The 19,853-nt window shown below is 36.5% G+C and overlaps 1 protein-coding gene across 10 annotated transcripts in view; it reads left to right on the top strand.

Moving 5' to 3' along the window:
* LOC118444474 (Krueppel-like factor 6) overlaps nt 1-19,853 on the top strand; it is a 312,575-nt gene that overhangs the window by 191,658 nt on the left and 101,064 nt on the right. For 3 of the 10 annotated variants that reach the window (XM_035872773.2, XM_035872769.2, XM_085663666.1), the window contains one exon: nt 15,398-15,703. The exons of the other annotated variants lie outside the window; for them this stretch is intronic. The gene's annotated coding sequence lies outside the window, so the exon portion shown is untranslated. The remainder of the gene's footprint in view (nt 1-15,397; nt 15,704-19,853) is intronic. 10 annotated transcript variants of the gene reach the window in all.

Raw genomic sequence — 19,853 nt, 5'->3', positions numbered from 1 at the left:
GGTTGGTTTAGTCGAAATGGAAACTTTTCAAGTTGAAATCGTTAGCAGTCGTTTTAAAGAAATTATCGCGCGACTTGAATGCAGCAGCAGGACGATGCGGTCGTAAAGCCAAGCGTAATTACGTTGGTATGCATCGCACGGACGTCGAAACCAGTACAGTGTCGTACCTTCCTATGCGACTTTCAGAGAGGAGTACATTTCGAGAACTCAAGCGCTTGTTACTTAAATCGCTTTTTACTGAGTTTCCGCGTCCGACCGTTTTTAACTTCATTCGTTCCAAGACGTTGGACTTGGAAACGTTTTGCGCGATTCTTTTAAATTTGCGAACGATCAACAGAGTTTATTTATTTAAGGAAAGTGGCCTCTCTTTCTCTCTCTCTCTTTCTACTTTTTCTTCTTTTTTTTATCCTTAATTGAATGACCTCTTTCTTTCCTCATTTCAAGTAAAATCCGAAGGAAATGCACTGAAATAAATTGCATTACTTAAAAGAACTCTTTCGTGCTACGATAAAATTATATTTATTTATTTATTTATTTATTTAGAGAAAGAGAGAGAGGGAGAGAAGGAGAGAGAGAAAGAAAGGGTGATAGAGCAGAGGGATGGTGTAAAGAAAAATAAAACCAAAAGCGAAAAGGGAAAACAAAATTTCCCCTGGTATACACTATTTGAAAATCCTCATCTCGTTTCGAACATCAACGATGAATACGTCGAGCAAGAAAGGTGGGGTTTGGGATGGCAAAATGGAGCGGGGAAAGTGGTAAGCGTGTTTAAGAACGGTGATGGTAGGCGGAGAGTGGATGGGAAACTGTTTACCTCCTTTTCGATTCGATCGAAAGAGTTAGAGAAAGAAACTACGAGGACTATCTAGAAATAGGAGATAAAGAAAAGTGAGATGGAAAGAGAAAAAAGTATGCGGATAGTTCGAGGGGATGTGGAGAGGGGAAAGAGAAGGTGGGGGAAGAGGAGGAGGAGATGGTTAAGCGTGCAAACACATACGAGCGTATTGTTAGTAACGTCTCTACTCGGTCCCGTTCGAGGCAAATCCAATTATTCGAAACGAGACCACAAGCTTTCACGGTCTCGTTCAAACCCATCTATTTATACGACGTGAGAGCGAAAGAGATAGAACGTTTGTGCGTGTTTGTACTTATATGTCTGTATATGCATGTATCTGTATTTGAGAAAGAGAGAGAGAGAGAGAGAGAGAGAGAGAGAGAAAAGGGTCGAGGATCGAGAGGGTTGGAAGCTTTCCGTTCGTAGCCCTATGTAGGTTCAACGAGAGTAGGTGAGATAGGAGAAAGAGATGAAGGAAGAGAAGAGAAATGAGAGGTGGTGGTGTAGGAGTTAAAAGAGTGAGAGAGAGAGAGAGAGAGAAAGAGAGGTAAAGGGAACGGAGAGGGAAGGTGATGGTGAAGTACACGCTCGAAACACGCGTAACGTTACCCTTCCCTTCTCTATATCTTGCTCGCACGCTCATTCGTTGTGACCGCAGACATTCGTATACGCTTGTTCGTTCATTCGTTTCGTACTATGTTAAGTACTAAGTTCGTTCGTATAGTTGATACAGTTGCACGTGGAACCGTTGCAGCGGAATCGTGAAAGCGGTGCGATAGAATAAGAGACAACAGTGTGCACGTGCTAGCTCTAACGTAGAACCTACAGCTTGGATAGACGTTTACCGCGCTAGTTTTAGCCTCATCGTTCGACTCCACCACCCTCGGTTGCCTCTTCTAACGCTCTCTCTCTCTCCCTCTCTCTCTCTCTCTCTCTCTCTCTCTCTCTCTCTCTCTCTCTCTCTCTCTGTTCATCCTCTTCATCCTCCTCGACGATCCTCCTATGGCAGGGAGCAAATGCACTTAGCCGTAATCGTAGCCGCGGGCGAACTGCCGGCATACTAAGCCGACGACGGCCTCAATAGCTCGCTTCCGTGCCGTCCGCTCGACGTTATCGCCGTTTAATGGCAGGTACACACGTTCAATGGTAAGCAAGTATGGCCACGTATCGATATTCCCGATACATAAACAAGTACGAATGCCAAATAACGTTTAATACCTGATACGTGCTATACGTTGATTCTTCAAATGAGTTTTCGAGGAAATATAAATAAATGAATGAATAAATAAATAACGCATTTAACGTGACGAGGATAATGTGATAGGTGTTGATATTTAACTAAATTGTAGATATTGATATGATGTAAATAAGAATGTCAGCTATGTTTTAATGCTTCAATACACATCCATTTCGATCTTCGAAAAAAAAAAAAAGTAAAATAAAAAAGAGAGAAAGAAATAACACATTTAGTATGACAATGATACTAGACATTATTAATGGTATTTCTTATCACGAATATCAGATATGTTTTGATGTTTATACATACATATTATAAGTTTCGCTTTTTGAGATATTTACAAAAAGAAGAAATAACACATTTAATATGACGAAGATAGTAGGTATTATTAACGATATTATTATTACGTAACTATGAATGCCAGGCATGTTTTGATGCTTATACAAACATGCATTTGAACTTCCTAGATGTTTGGAAAAAATAAAAATAATATATTTAATATAAAGAAGATATAATAGGCTTTATTGATAATATATTTTTGATAAATAATTACTAATGCTATTTATATTTTAATGCATATACATACATGTATTACGCTTTTCGAGATATTTGGAGAAGAAGAAAAGAAGATAATGAATAAAATTACACATTTGAGAGAGAGAGAGAGAGAGAGAGAGAGAGAGAGAGAGAGAGAGAGAGAGAGAAGAAAAAAAAGAGTTACAGAAAGCAAGTGTATTAAATAAATAAGATAACAGATATTTTTTAATGACATCTTTTAGCTGAACAAACACAGACGAAAAGAGCCTAATGCAAGAATATATAAAGAGAAACAGTCAGACAAATAGTAACCTACATGACAGGGACTAGACAGGATGGAGTTAAAATTAGGAGGCTTCTTGAAATGACAGAATTGAATGTTCTCCGTACGATATCCGGGATGAACATAATTGGTTAAAAAGAGAGAAAGAGAGACAAGTGAAAAAATATTCTATGGAAATTATTCTATGGAATTATCCAATAAGTAAAGAATATTAAATGATGGATATATAGGTATGTATAAATCGTTAGAGAAATTAAACGAATGCACAAAATCGAATGAGCGAGTAAGGAATAAAAATGCTATTTACTAAAATAAATACAAAATATTGAAATGACAGCTCATACATATGTTATATGAAATATGAAATAATTCGATAAAGTTAATGAAAGAAAGAACACGATTGTGGCGTCTTAAAGAAAAAAAAAAAAAAAAAAAGGAAAAAAAAAGAGAAAAAAGCATACGACATTTTGAATCGATACACTTGTTAAAACATTACATTGTCTCATTATGAATCGTTCGAACAAAATTTCTCTTTCTTTCTCTCTCTCTCTCTCTCTCTCTCTCTCTCTCTATATATATATATATATATATATATATATATATATATATATAATCGAGATACCTTATTTTCTCTATATATTGCAGTATATACGATCATCTCGCAAGATGGTTTCAAAATAAAATTAATTTTAGGAAAGTGTAAATGAAAGAGAAAAGAACAAAAAAAGAAGAAAAAAAAATGAAACAAAAAAAAATATACGAATAATATAGAAGGAGAAGGAAAGGAAGAAGAAAAGAAAAAAACAAGAAAAGTAAAAGAAAAACGAAATAGAAATAGAAAATTACCGATATATGAAACTCTCCACTTTCATTTTGGCCATTTCAAGTTCGGTACAGCGCGTCGAAACGTTGTATCGGTGTTAGAGTGTTACGTACGTTCTCTCGAATTCAATCTCGTTCTCGTACGAAGAAAGAGAGGAAAAGAGCAACAGAATCAAAGAGAGAGAGAAAGTAAAGCTTTTCGCAAGTCTCTTCTCGCTTTGGCACTACCGATCTGGCCTTATCCTCGTCTCTCCTCTCATGCTACACGACGCGTTTCAATTTGCCGTACGACCCATTTTTCCGAGTATATCGCGACGAAAATGCGATCGATCGACATCCCTTTCCCTCCCTTTCCCCTCTCTCTCTCTCTCTCTCTCTCTTCCTCTTTCTCCTTATTCTTTTTCAAACGTAACATAGTAGCATTCACCAATACAAAGTAACTAGGGCCACAAACGATATCGTTCATATTTTAGGTCGGTGTTTGCCATCACCAAACAATTCCGTGGGGTTTGGCAAGCACCTCGACACTGCATACGATCGAAGCAGAGTGAAGCAAAGAGAAGGGTCTCTTTCTCTCTCTCTCTCTCTCTCTCTCTCTCTTTCTATGCCAGACCGGCGTCTGTTTGTCGCGCGTCGTTTAATGAGCCAGGAATGCTGAGGATTTTATCGCCGCAGAACTCTACGTATGTATGTATGCACGTATATACGACGAATGGAGGAGAATAGTGGCTACATACAGTTTGATTGTATGCATAATACGTGTACGTCCACGAATCGCGTAAAACGCAACTTCCTACGAATTCGTGATTCCATTTTAATGGCCATAGACCACACTAGAAACTCTCGGTATTCTCAATTTATGTCTCGGTTCATTGATTTTCTAGTTTTACAACGATCGAGCAAACTTCGTTAATGATTCATTACTCAAATTTGAATATATTTTTCATTAATTGAGAGATCATTAATTTCTTTTTTTTTCTCCTTCTTTTCTTTCTCTCTTTTCTTTCTTTTTTTTTCCCCCTTTATTTCATATTCTAACATTAAGAATTATTAAATTCCGTCGTAATGATGTCAATTTTATGATTATCAAAGATCTAATTATTAATGTTAACTGAGATCTATTTTTCTATATTTTATTATTATTAAATTAAATAAACTAAAAATAAACTAAAAGTATGTTTTTTTTTTCTTTTCTTTCTTTTAAAAAGTATCCACCTGTCAAATTGATAACGAATGTTAATAAAAATATATCTAGGTAATTATAGGGTTAATATAATAAAAAATCAATATCGTTTCTATTCAGTTCTATACTATGTTTTTTCTAATATGAGTAGTAAACTCGATATCTTGTAATAGATCGAGTAAAATTACATGTTTTCCGTTCATATTACACAGTTGTAATATCTAATTATAATATAAATCACACACACACACACACACACACACACACATAGATAGACAAATAAATACGTACATATATATACCTATTTCATCGTATCGAGGTTTTAACGAAAAATATATAAACGATCACATAATATACCTACAAAGAATGTTTATTAAATAAAATTATTTTTGTATTCTTTCATCTCCCTTTTTTTTCTCGATAGAATAAGAAAGGTACACGTAGACAAAGAGATAGACAAAGAAAGGAATCAGTAGGAGGCGCAAATCCAGATACATTATCCAACCTAACCATAACAGTAGAGAGCGAACAATCAGCCGGTCTGGCAAACGGAGGCGAACTCCCTTGGTGGTCCCTTATCCCGTCTTGTACACGGCCTAGTATACCAAGCAGCTTCTTTCCTCCTCCTCCTCCTTATTCTCCTCTTCCCTTTTCATCCTTCTCCCTTACACGTAGAAAGGGCGGTGCACGGGGTGCACGCGAACGAAAGCTCCCGACGTGAACGATTCACCCCCCACGGCGAACGCCAACAAGGCCATACCGTGCATGCTCTGTTAAAGCAGCAGGACGTGCACGTACCTTGAATATCACGATTACTATAAGGAACATTTTTAGGTTGGCTTCGAATACGTTGGCTCGTTATATCGACGCCAAAGTGGCCCTTGGCCTTTAGATCGCTTCTTAAACTGGAATCGATTTTCGATTAACTCGAAAGAACAATTACCACAGGATTATCCTTTGTTATTGGCCGAAATATCCCTTTTTTTTTTTTTGATATTGTTTAGAGTATTAATTAAATACTTTCTCTAATTTGGTTTTCTCTTTTCTTTTTCTTTTTTTCTTTGTTTTCTTTGTTTTTCGTTCTTATAAACAAGAAAAAAGAGAATGGTTATATATTTGCGAAACTTTGACGCTGTAGAATCAACGATCCGTTCTTACGTCTGTCGATTCGATGAAATTTCGTGAAACGAAAAGAAAAGAGAACTCTTCATTTGTTTTCATTTATATATCTTTGAATATTTAATTTTATAATAAATAAATAAATAAAAATAGTTTATGATCGACATCAAATCAACAATCAAGTTTCGAGTAATTGTGAAAGAAGAAATCAAATTTTCATCATTTTCATGAACATTAACTTTCGTAATATGTATGAATAATTAATACATTTGTTTGCGAATACAATGAAACTAGGACTTAATTAAATTCATATATCAAATTTACACCGGATTATAAAATTAAATGATGTTTATGCGATTCGATTATTATAAATCACGATAGAATATAAATTTGTTTTTTCGATCCTTATAAAAGTTCGTTCGAACAACTATCAAAGTAAAAGACTGAAAGCTGCTGTCACTCCGAACAAATTCATTTCGCACTAGCCGTCGACAAATACGCATACGCGTTTAACCTCGCCGAAATTGGTGAGAGGGAAGGGATAAAGGATAGAGAAGGGTAGGGAAGAAAAAATGAAAGGTATGGGTAGGAAAAAGGGGTAGGGGATTCGGACATGCGTAAAATTGAAATTTTTGTTAGCGTCCGAGTAAAAAGCGATTTAGGAGTATAAAGGTATATTAAATGCGTTTGTTTGGCTTCATTATAGAATTCCCGCGTCTCTGTTATTTTGTGATGTGTTTTACCTCCTCCTCTTCCTCCATCTCCTCTCTTTCCCCTATCCACCCCCTTGCTACCGTCACTCTTTCCTTCAACAGCCGTCGCTTGCGTGTCGATCGAACATAGGGAACGTTTCCGCATTTTATCGGAGAAACGTCCAGTGCGTTCAACGAACTGTTCGTTGTTTTCTTCTTTTAGCTGCTACTGTTGTTGTTGTTGTTGTTGTTGTTGTTGTTGTTGTTGTTGTTGTTGTTGTTGTTGTTGTTGTTGTTATTGTCGTTGTTATATTTATTTTTGTCCTATTTATTTTTTTACTTTTTTCTTTAACATAGTACAGAAGCAACTACTTTTCTTATCTCGATAGAAAAGACATTTTTTAAATTGAATCTTAAAAAAAGCTCGTCTTAATCTGTCATGAGTCAATATTATTCTCAGCTCAAACTGTTGCAAGTGGAAGACTCTTTCTCCTCTCTCTCTCTCTCTCATTCTCTCTTTCTCTGTCATTCTCTCTCTGTCTCTCTTGTTCATTCGCATCGTACTGGTATACACGCACATTTACCGCGGCAGTATCTCCGGATTTGCCAGACGATCTTGCGACTAGCAGCGAGTAATGCGGCTTCTAAGCGTCGAGGCAAAATGCCATCGCGACTGCAACGACGCGGTTAATAGGCACCTTTCCTACGAGGTTGCGGCAACTGCGTTAATTAAAACTACGTAATGTCACGCAACGGTTAAAGCGCCGCCTCGTGAACTCAACCCCAACCTGTTTCTCTTCTTCTCTCCATCTCACTTCTCTCTCATTTCGAAAATCTTACTCGTATTTGGGTTACGCTAACACGTGGATAATCCTATTCGAGCAGAAATTGTAATGCCTTGTGTATATATATGTATATATATATACATACATACATACGTATCTATGTATATATGTATTATGTGTTTATCTTCTTGTATCACTGTTATCTGTATTATAAGTATGTATTATGAGGAAAGAAAGAATAAATGATAAGAAAGAAATGTAAAATAGTTATCAGGATTTGATTTGTGCGATAAACACTTTACATAGAGACTTATATATCTCCATTTGTACAAATTGAATTTTCGATCAAATAGAATTCATTAGTCTAAAAATTCAAATACACTCGGATAAGGAATTTTTATACATATATATGCATATATCATGTTCACGGGAGTTCATGTGATAAACTTTGGTAATAGAGCGTTATCAAAAGTTTCATATACACAATGCAATATATTATTATTATTATCTTTATTATTATTATTATTATTAGTAGTAGTATTAGTAGTAGTGGTAGTAGTAATAGTAGTAGTAGTATTAGCAGTAGTGGTAATAGCATTCCAAGTAAGTACTTAGAAAAAAGAAAAAAAAAATAATAATAATAAAGAAAAATGAAAAGAAAAAAAAAATGTCCATATAACATAATTTAATACAGACGTTACGTAAATTGACATTATATATATTAACAAATTATTAAACAAATCGAATTAATATTATACGATCAAATGTGGTTTATCGATTCAAAAATTCATATACATACAACTAAATGAGGAATGTTTTGTAATATATATTATGTTCACAGAAAGTATCGTGGTAAACTTTGATAGTGAGAGCTATCAAAAGTTTCATGTACACGAACATATATATATATGCGTGTATGTGTGTGTGTGTGTGCGTATTTTCTATGTATATGTTAAGTAAATACGCATACGAGGGAATACGGCCAGCTGTTTTGTTTAATCAGAAAGTGAAGGTCCCCGCTCTTTGCTTGGCTCACGGCTACCGTTTGTTAGCAATGTTACCGTGCCTGTCCTCTTTTTTTTCTCTCTCTCTCTCTCTCTCTCTTTCTCTCTCTCTCTCTCTCTCTTTCTCTCTTTCGTTTTCTTTCTTTCTCTGTATTTCGTTCTATTCTCTTTCTATTCTCGCCTCTCATCGGCACTTCTTTTCCCTCGGCGACGTAGTACGTACGTACATACCCACTATTACTTGTTTCCCTGCATCTAGCTTTTTTCTTTTTCTGTTCCTGTCTACGGATTTGTTACAGGTATAAAAAGAAAAGTCAATGATACCTAGAGAAGGACCAAAGGGATTCCTCGAATACAAGTAAACTCAAGTTTTACCGTTGCTACATCTTTCAACTTGAAGGATTTCTACTTCAAAGAAACATCGATGATAGTTCCTTTTACATTTCAATCGTTTCTTTTTTTTTTCTCTTTTTCCCCTTTGAAGATTCCAAAGGGGATGAAATAATTCGTAATTTTTTTTGTTTGTCTTTTTCATTTCAATTTTCAATTTTTTTTTTCCTTCCCCTTTTTTTTCGTGCTTTCATAGATTATTAACACGAGTCCTGCTCGTGGATGATGTCGTTTGATTGTCTTTTCCTGAATTGTTACAAAATCTTTACTCTTTGAGGATGACGTTATAGAAAGAAAGTTCAACAAGGGTTGAGAGAAGAGTAGAATAGTAGAGTATAGTAGAGTAGAGTAAAGTAGAAAATAAAAGAGGAGAGGAGAGGAAATAAGAGAAGAGAAGAGATCTATGACGTAAATGTGTTCGAATACTTTTTTCTTTTGCGAGACGTTGAGTTAGAGACGAAGAGACGAGGTCGAGGAACGACACAAAGGACGGAAAAGTTTCTCTCTTCGTGGCAGCAGCCACCATGGAAACGGAGAGACGAGAAGAGAAGAGAAGAGACGGGCTGGGCAGGGCAGGGCAGGGCAGGGCAGGGCAGAGCAGAGCAAGACAGAGCAAAGCAGGGCCGGGCAGGGCAGGGCAAGGCAGGGCAAGGCAGGGCAGGGCAGGGCTAGGGGTCGGGCTAACCCAAGCGGGCGATTCGTGCCGTCGCAACGAGAAAAGAACGGAAGGTTTATTTTTCAGACGAAGAAGTGGGCAGCAGCGGGAGGGAAAGAAGGGAAAAGGTAGATGAAGGGAGGGGGGAGGGCAGAGGACGAGCTAAGATTTATGTCGGCTCTCACCTGCTGACGCGAGCACGCTTTTTCTACGCGTTAGCAGGAACGGTACACGAGCGACGAGCTCGAGAGGAAGGACGACAACGACTGATACCGATTTACAATTTCAACCCACTACCCTTCTTTTCCCCTCTTCTCTCTGTCTCTCTTTCTTTCTCTTTCTCGTTTTCGCTTTTTCTCTTCCTCTCTTTTCCTTTCTTTCTTCCTCTCTCTCTTTCTCTCTCTCTCTCTCTTTGTAGATCTCGACAGCTACGAGAGAGTACGCGAGCTGGCTATCATAAATAATTCCTTCGTTTTTTTTTGCGGCAAGAGCAGCACCCTTGCTACCGGGAAGCGAGAACAAAGAAACTCGCGTTCTCCGCCATTTTGATGCATATTCCACGGGTACGGGAGGTGGAACCTTTCCTTTTCTTTGCTCTCACATAGGTGCGAAGGATTCCCCAGCGGTCCGAATTAATGGTAGAACGTGACAGACCTTTGAAAACGGAAAACTCACATCCAACGTCGTCAACTATCCATTAATTTTATCGGATCTATCGAAGGGACGAGTAGTAAATAAATCTAGTGATCGGAATTCTTTCAACGTATATGTACATATATAGGATACATTGTGTATGAATATATATATATATATATATATATATATACATACGTACATATATATATATAGATGGTACGTTGAGAAAATATCGTCGTATATCAAATGATCCTTAAAACTTTCGCATCTTTTGACGTTGGCAGACATCGGCTGTTGAACGACCCGTAGCCGGAAAACGAACCGTGTAAAATGTGGCCGGACTCGATCGGACTTTCTTCGATATCGACGTCTCGCTGAAAATGGAATTACGGGGGCCCGAGAAGTTTCCTTTAACGCCACTCAAGAGCTGGCACGCTTCCGGATGCCGCCTGAGACTTGCTAGTTTTAAAACTCTGAAAATATCTATACTATTACCTCTCTCTCTCTCTCTCTCTCTCTCTCTTGCTCTCTCTTTCTCCCTGTGGTGCAAGAGTTTTAATCTTTACGTACCACCGAACACTAATACCAAGAACGACCATAGCCATCACCAGCAGCACTTTACTCACTCTCAACGTTTTATTCGCTCCTGCAGCAAAAGGCAATTTAGTTTTGTTTTAACTACGTTCACCGTCGAAACTTCGTCATTCAACGGGGATTACTAGCACGTAACAGCGGGTTAGGACGTAGCATGGATAACACGTGGAATTATCGATCCTCGATGTATAGACCCCTGTATCTACCTCTTCTTTTTTCTTCTTTTATTCTTTTTCTTTTTTTTTTTTTTTTTTCTTTTCAATAGTACAGCAAAACGGTATATTCTTAAAAATTAATCGTCACTTCGAAATGTTATTAATGCGCTTTTAGCATTTTCATTTGAATTATAATGAAACATTATTATTACTTATGCTAAAAAGGTGGATGGAGTAAAGAGGGGAAGGTCAAAGTTAGGGGAGAAAAAAAAAGAAGAAATTAATTCTCGTTATTCGTAAATATCATATTTCATACATTCGACTTTTACATTATTACAAGAATATATATATATATATATATATATATATATATATATATAAAATTGAAACGAGAAAGGAGAATGGAAGTGGTTCACCGTGAGAGAATAGTTTGGCTGCGCAAACCGAGCGATAGGTCGATGCTTCTAATTAAAGTTAAATAATCGTGCGCTCGGGCAAACCATGAATACGAGCCCCTGGGGAGCTCGTTTGCACCCTGGTCTGCTCGAGCTTGCCACTACCCCGAGGCCGAACATACCCCATGACCGTATCTCGTGACAACGCGCCGCGTTACGAAGCGTTCTTGTCCTAGGAAATTTCCAGAGACCCTCACCCTCTCTTTCTCTCCCTCTCTCTCTCTCTCTCTCTCTCTCTCTCTTTCACTCCCTCTTTCTATCAGCATCTCTGTGTTTCTCTCCCTCTATCTCTGTCTCTCTCTCCTGAATTTTCCAGCTACTAACACCTAACACGCACGATCTGCTCATAGCAAAGTTGTCCTCGAATACGAGAAGAGAACACTGTCATCCCGTTAATTTAATTATTATATTTGCTCGAATATTGTTCAACCAAAATTGTATACATATATATATATATATATATATATATATATATATATATAGTTTCTACTGTTCGTAAAAAATATGTGACCAAAGGGAAGACAATGAATTCATTAGCGTAATATAAATATTGCAGGATTATTCGACCGAGTAGAAAATCAAAAATAAGAAAAAAACAAAATACGCTTTTTAGATAATTAATGAAGTCTACGTGAATCTGTGAAATTAAATAATTGATGAAGGTTTCGTTTATTCGGAAGAAGATACAAGACAAAAGCAAAAAAAGAAATGTTTGCATGAGATAATTAAGTAAAAATAAAAGGATCAGGGATGAACTTGGTTCTAAATATCTTTCCTTTGTGTTTTTTTTTTCTTTTTCTTTCTTTCTTTTTTTTTCCAAGTGAGAATTTTCGATCGTCATCGAATGGTCTACGTGACCGATTATATCCCTTCCTCTCTCTCTCTCTCTCTCTCTCTCTCTCTATCTCTGTTTCTTTCTCACTCCCTTCCTCGGATCTACCAGCGACCGGTTTCAATTTGCAGGTCGGGTTATTTCGTGCTACCCAAATGGCGAGCACAGCAGCAAGAGTGCCGGGCAGTGGTAGCAGCCGCGACCGACTCTCGCGCACTCGCCGGCAATTTGCAATTTCCTGCCAATTCTACTATCTCGCGTACTATACGTACGTATGCCAGCAACGCGCGTATGGCAACGCCATATATACTTTCTGTACTCTTAATTTAGAAATGCCGAAAACCGCGTTTGCTGTTTTTTCTTTTTTTTTTTTCTCTCTCTCTCTCTCTCTCTCTCTCATGAATTCGAGACACTTTTCCTTTTGTTTCTTATTCTTTTTTTTCTTCCTTTTTTTTTTTTACATTATTCCAAAAAGTCACCATGCAAATTGAGATAAAATTTGTTAATCGATTATTTGTGAGAGTTTTTTTCTTTTCTTTTGTTTGTTTTTTTTTTTCTTTCTTTTCTTTTTTTTTGACGAATTATATGGAGAAGAGGAAGAAAAAGTAAAATAAGGGAAAGGAAGAAAGAAAAAAGAAGAGAAACGAACGCACTTATTCTACCTATATATACTACTTTACGGAAAAGTTAATCATTAATACACGACTTATGTGAGAAATCAAATGGTTATACAAATAGACGGAGAATTATTAAAGGAAATTTCGCGCTGTTGCAAGTGGCACGACAGATATACATCGGAAATACGTATATACATACATACATACATTCATATATGTATACATATATATGTATATATGCACATAAGTACATACGTACATAAGTACATACATATATATATATATCCGTACACGTTGAGAGTCGCGTGTAGGAATGTAACAGAGTACGAAGGCAGGATGTACAGGCTCGTTGCTTGCCTCTGTCTGTCTGCTTGCCTGTCTGCCAGCCTGCCTGCCTGCTTGGTTGCCTGGCTGCTTGCTCTGCTACAGAGATAAACCCTCCGACTAGCAAATGGCCTCCGCAAATGGCTAAGCCTGGTGAGACGCGTTTGGCGCCCTACCGTGTAGCACAGCGTGTACGTACACGTTGTACGAACAATGGAGTTTCGAAAGTTTACCAAGATAATTAGAGGAGAAAGAAACATCTGTCTCTAGCGTCGTCGATAACAGAGATCTTTCCAATTGATTCGTAGGCATTGATATATAATGTAGCAAGAACAATCTTACATCATCTTCAAAGTATTTTATAAGTACATAATATTGCGTTTTAATTATATACGATTGTGTCCTCCTATCTGATTATATATACTTTTGAAATTTATCCCTCTCCTTCTTTATTATCACTTATCGTTATATATATATATATATATATATATATATATATTTCTTTTATTTAATATTATAATTGTTCACATAGAAATAATGTATCTTGACATAAATAATTATTTCATTTTATTACCTTTATAGTCCGTACAAAATGTTTTATCATCGAACGCATGAATTTCTCTAATAATGGCAGTCGTGCGCAAAGAATCGAAAGACAAATGGGGTGGCACGATCAAACATCAAGCGTTACTCTCTACCCTCCTTTTGTTAGACAGAAACACGAACGCAGACTCGTCCTCACAGTTCGACGATCAAAATAATAATTACTCGGCATATCGTTACTTTCGATTTTGCCGGCATTCTGAGCACACAGATGCTTTCGTGTTTGGTTCGTAGTTGATTATATTCGGTAGATATCGGGGGTCCCCGAACGGAAGAGGGAGGACAAGGATGGGAGGACAAGGGAAGGCCTTTATGACGAGGCCAACTGCGCGGACATCGACTCTTTTCACGCTGTCGATGTTAATTAGTATCCATTATCACTCGACGCTGTTAATTTCCGTAGTGGTTCGTAAGCGACGTCACTTAGATTTTCAGTCTCCTCACCCCATTCCCACCTCCCCCTCCAACTCCCAAAGTATTGTCGAATAGTTGAGAAAATTAATGTGATCATTTATTAAACTTAATAACATTTCTCTCATTTTCATTTGGCAATACTTTTCTTTCGTCTTTTCAAATCATCCCTCTTATATTTCTTCTCTTTTATTTATTTATTTATTTATTTATTTATTTATTTGTTTAATGTTAATTAAATACATAATGAAAATAACGTTGAGAATAGTTAATATTATTTAGAGGATAAATAATAAGATCGTTATAATTACGATTTAATGATTTTTCTCTTTCAGCATTATTAATGATCTAATTTTAAAGTGATCTAAGATATTAACGTCTACGAATGATTGAATGATCGAAATCAAAGGAAATACATAAAGGATCGAATCAGAAATTTCTATGATATATTTACATGCATATGTATATGATAGTTAAGTATCGACAAATACGTGACGCGCTCTTAATTAATACTGATTACCATCCAGGAATGGGAGACTTGCGGTGCAAATGTGGCAGCAATTAGCATCCCCAGGAAATTCGGCTACCGATATTCGACATAGCGCGGTTGGTACCTTAGCGATATCAATCGGGTAATATCGATAGCTGACAATAATTGATAAGTTAAAGCTTATCATCATCGGTACATAGGATGAGTGACAAAGGAGAATAAGAGAAAAAAAGAGGGAGAGAAAGAAAAAGAGGGCGAAGGAGAAAGAGGGAAAAGCTATCGTTATATACATAAATACATGTGTATGGCAAAAACAAATTAAATAATTTTATAACGACGTAAAATGAAATCAGTATTCGCATTAAATGAGACACATTTCATCTAAATTATTTTACATTTAAACTTATCAAATCGTTATCATCATTGATTATGGAATAAACGTGTAACGCTTTAACCGTCCAGTTGGTTTTATTATAAATCCGACATCTCGAATATTGAATATCGAATTTTATGTTTGCCCACTAAGGTTTTACTCAATCCTTTTTTCTTTATTCCTCTGTCTCCCTCCCTCCTCTCTCTCTCTCTCTCTCTCTCTCTCTCTCTCTCTCTCTCTCTCTTTTTCTTTTTCTTTCCCATTCTCTTTTTCGCATTTCGATTTGCATTATAAATTGTCGGCGAGTATTGTAGACGAGCATAGAGCGAGAGATTTAATGGGATTCCTTCTTATACGTTTTCCAGGTAAGAGCAGGCAATTTGCACCGGTTGAATATTTTCCATCGCTATTTCCTACAATGGCGTCCAGCCAGCAGTGAGGCAACGAAAGGATGAGAAGGGGTAGAACAAAATGGGTGGGAGTAAAGGTGGAAGAGAAAGGACCTGGTGGAGAGTAAAGGAAGGGCTGGGGCTGCTCGATGTTGACGATGGCGGAAAGGAGAAGGCTATGCTGGGTGGGCACGGGCTGAGGAGGGGGAGTTGGAAAACGGGAGTTGGAGAAGACGACGGCAACCGTATAAGAACAGGGTTGAGAGCAAGAGAGAATCGCAGGTATTCTAGCAACCTCCTTTATTTCTAATTGCATCTCGAGTTAATGGAATACGCTTAACCGCCCAGCGTGACCGCGGAATTTGAACGCGTTTCACCCTTACAATTAAGCGCCTATCTTCGCCTTTTCGCCGTCGCCATCCTCACAGCAACTAGCCAACAGGCGGACTCGTGAAAATCACCCTAACGTTGTCTACAACCGGTTTGTTCTCTTCTTTATTTTTCTTTCCTTTTTCTTTCTCTTGTTTTTTCTTCATCTTCGTCTTCTTCTTTTTTCTTTTTCAATTTTTATATTCTCCATTTAATATCAACGAATCATTAGTAACTTGACGATTATTGATAATTAACACATATAAATAATGTCAACTTGTTTGGGGTTTGTGATTTAGATTCTATTAATTATTTCGAGAATGATAATTGTTTAATTATTTTCATTTCATTCGAATCATTTAAATATTTTTGAAGCTTGTGAGATATATATATATATATATATATATACGTATTTAAAAATCTTATTATATTAAATTTCTACGTATCATTTAATATGACACGTACATTGTACGAATATCTTTATGTGCATAGAAAACGATCTCGACGTTTAACTTACGCTGAAATGATGACGTATGGAAAGAAAAAAAAAAGGAAGGAAGAAAGAAGGAAGGGAAAGAAAGAAAGAAAGAAGACGCACGAGTTTCTCGTCGAGAAAAATAATTGAAAAGCCGGAACGAGATGGAAAATAAATTCAGACTGGCCGTCTTGGTTTCGTGGTTAAGAGCAAAGTTTTCCATACGTACCCGTGTTTTTTCTTTTTTGTTTTTTTTTTCTTGTTTTTTTCTCCAGTTTTCTTCTTCGTTTTTTTTTCTTTTTATCGTTTTTGTTTAGTTTTCTTCTTTTTTTTTTCTTCTTCCTTCTTCTCCTTCCTCTCGCAACAATTTCTTTTCTACGACTTCGTAGCCGTTAACCTTATAGCCATTGAGAAAATGGTGGAATGGGATGACGCTCTCGAGGCCAAGAGGCGTGGAGTAAGAGGGAGGGTGAAAAGAAAAAGTTTTATCTCAGATAGTAACGTAGAAAAAGTTCTTCCTTATAAAAAAACAAACATGCATGAACGTTCGTTTCCATGACTTTCGACCAGAAGTAAGAACTTTCGGATGATCGACAAAATAAATTATAATAAATATAAAGAAGCCGAATTTTGTGTTATATCATTTTAGCCGTCGATTGCATTGATCATTTGATTTATTTGAATTGAAAAAAATTGAAAAAAAAAAAAAAGAAAAGAAAAGGAATTCTCAAATGCATCTTCGCTCCTTTTGTTTTCATTCTCGCTTTTTTTTTTCTTCTCTTATTCTTCTATCTTTTCTTTTCTTTATTTTTTTTTTCAACGTACGAGTAATTACTTGAAAATTGCATATTTACGTATGCATGACGAATGTCATGGAACTTACTCAGCTAATTAACGATCGTTATTACGTTATAAATATACTTTAAAGGGCGTGTTACGTTTCATTCAATTTCCTTCTACACACGCTATTACACTATCATGATAATGCTAATAATAACAATAGTTATATTAGGTACTATATTATGTATTACCATCATCATCATCATCTTTATTATCATTCATTCATATCATCACTGAATACAAAAAATACAGCGATATATTTATATATATATGCGACGTCGCAATTAACTTTTAAAAAGGATATCGCCAAGAAAACTTGTTTAGACACGGGAACTCATAGTTTCGAAAGAAATTTGTTCACTTTGAAAATTATCGTCGTAATGTAAACTGAAATTAAACGTATATTTGCCATTTGCTTTTCGTTAAATTATTTTAAAACGTATCAGTTTACTTCGCTTTCCAAGTTACTCGGGTTTCAGCAATAACGTGAAAAGCAAAACTAAAAGACGTATCTCGGGCAAATTCGTTCAGGAACAAACGAATACAAATTACCGGGGCCTCCCTTTGCACGACTAACTACGTACTGCGATATTCGCTTCCTTCTTCTCTTCCTCCCTTTCTCTTTCTATTTCTACCCCTTTTTCACAAACGACCGGTCCATTTGGGTAAAAGCACGCGAATTTCTGTGTCCTTTCGTATCCTTTCGCGTCTTTTCACATGAATCCAAATGTAATCGCGTTAAGGAAAGCAAAACGTACGACGTCGACGAGCTACGAATTTACACGGAAGACAGAACATATAACACGTGTTCTGGAACAAGGAACACGGAACACAGAATACCAAATATAGAACAAGGAACAGGGAACACATGTTCCGGAACGAAGAACATGGAACACGGAGCACAAATCACAAATCATTCAATCAATATCTTTCGGTTATGCATATCTCTCTCTCTTTTTCATTTGTTCAAAGACTTCTTCTAATGTCTGTTGTAAAACTTATTGTATCAGAGCAATTTAAATAATCTATAATTTATCGTTTGATCATAAGGCACAATTATAAGAAATTTCATGTGGATTAAAAATATGGACAAATGGTATAAGAGAAATAAGGAAATAACACGCAAAAAAACGCTCTTATATGATTAATAATAACATAGTATAAAGTATAATATTTCAAGTATAATACGATGAGAGATTAGATTATCAACGTTTTTAATTTTTTTTTTTTTTCTTCTTTTTTTTTTCACCAAGTAATGAAATAAGACAAAATTTATAAATAAGTACGTATATAATTTCAAAGTTATGTTACACGTTCATAGTTTTATCTATCTTCATCTGACACATTTTAATTCATAATAATTTCGCAAATAATTAAAACCCTCTCTTTCTCTCACTCACTATTACTTGTTTTACGAAACAATGTCGTACGTAATACGTTTCTTGAGGAAAATTTAAAAAGAAAAGAAAAAGAAAAATAAAAGGAAAAAAGAAAAGGAAGAAAAAAATTATTAGGGTAGTGATAACTTCTCCAAATATTTCCTCCTAGACTCCTCTTTGGACTTATCTGATACGGTCAATGAAATGTTTAAGAAGTTGTTAGATAATGATCGCCGCGTATAGGGCATCGATATACGACGATGGCAGAAATGGTCTTAAGGATCTTGGTGGTTTAGGAGGGGAATAGAAGAGAACCGAATATCACCACTCAGCTTAATAGACCAGTAAAGCGGAATTCCCTTAAGAGCTTTCGACGAAATACGAAATGAAGGTAGTAGAGAAGGAAGAGGAAGTAAAATAAAAAGAAGAAGAAGAAGAAGAAGAAGAAGAAGAAGAAGAAGAATAAGAATAAGAGGAAGAAGAATAAGGAGAAGTGGCAGAAAAAAGGAAAATAAAAAAGAAACGGAGGAAGGGTTGGAGAATAAGGGGAATTGGGATGGGAGGAAAAGAGAGGAAAAGAGGAGAGAGTAAAGGAGTTGGAGGGAGGAAGAGGGAGGTATAATCGAGAGGGCGAATAGCACGAAGGACGTCCGGTATTTTCTTTTCATCGTGTCGCGTCGTCTTGGAAAGTGGAGCATAGTCGACGGCGTCTTGAAAAAGTTGACTTTTTCTCGTGGAAAATCGTTACAGCGTTACGCGTAAGAGTCGGGCGGGATTTTTCTTCTATTCCTTTTTTCCAAGAAATAGTAAAGGAAAAAAGAAAAATAAGAAGAAGAAAAAGCGAGATACCAACGTGTCTCTATGTACATATATAATAGTACATATACATGTCTTAGAAATCGATTTTCGATTTGTTTTCAATGTTGACGTGCGAATTGTGTGCGTAGAGAAACTTTATTCCGTGTCCGACTTAGCGAACGTTGTCGTAATTTTTTCGTAACATTTTGTCAGAAAAAGAGAAACAAAGAAACAGAAAGAGAAAGGAGAGAGATGGGATATGGAGGGGAGAAGGAGAAAAAGAAAGAAGAAGAAAAAAAAGCATGATAACTCGACGTTCGTCCGATTTGCGTCGAGACGGAAAAAGCATGGGAAAAGAAAATTCTAGCTGAATCGCGAGCTTCGCGAAGCTAATCGATGCTAACGACGCTTTAATAGCCAAAACGCGCTCGGCATGCTCGCGTTTTATCCTTTTTCTTCTTATAACAGTAACTCCCGAAAATTTTGGCACGAACGAGAAAGATCCGACTCGAATTACCGGATCCATCGATCTCTACGTGCTCCAGTTAACCAACCGGATGTATCAACTTCT

Source organism: Vespa mandarinia, chromosome 23 (assembly GCF_050613455.1).
Source record: "Vespa mandarinia isolate Hongniang chromosome 23, ASM5061345v1, whole genome shotgun sequence".
In the NCBI taxonomy this organism is placed as follows: Eukaryota; Metazoa; Arthropoda; class Insecta; order Hymenoptera; family Vespidae; genus Vespa; species Vespa mandarinia.
The sequence above is the reverse complement of the archived record's forward strand: the minus strand, read 5'-3'. Positions and strand labels throughout refer to the sequence as shown.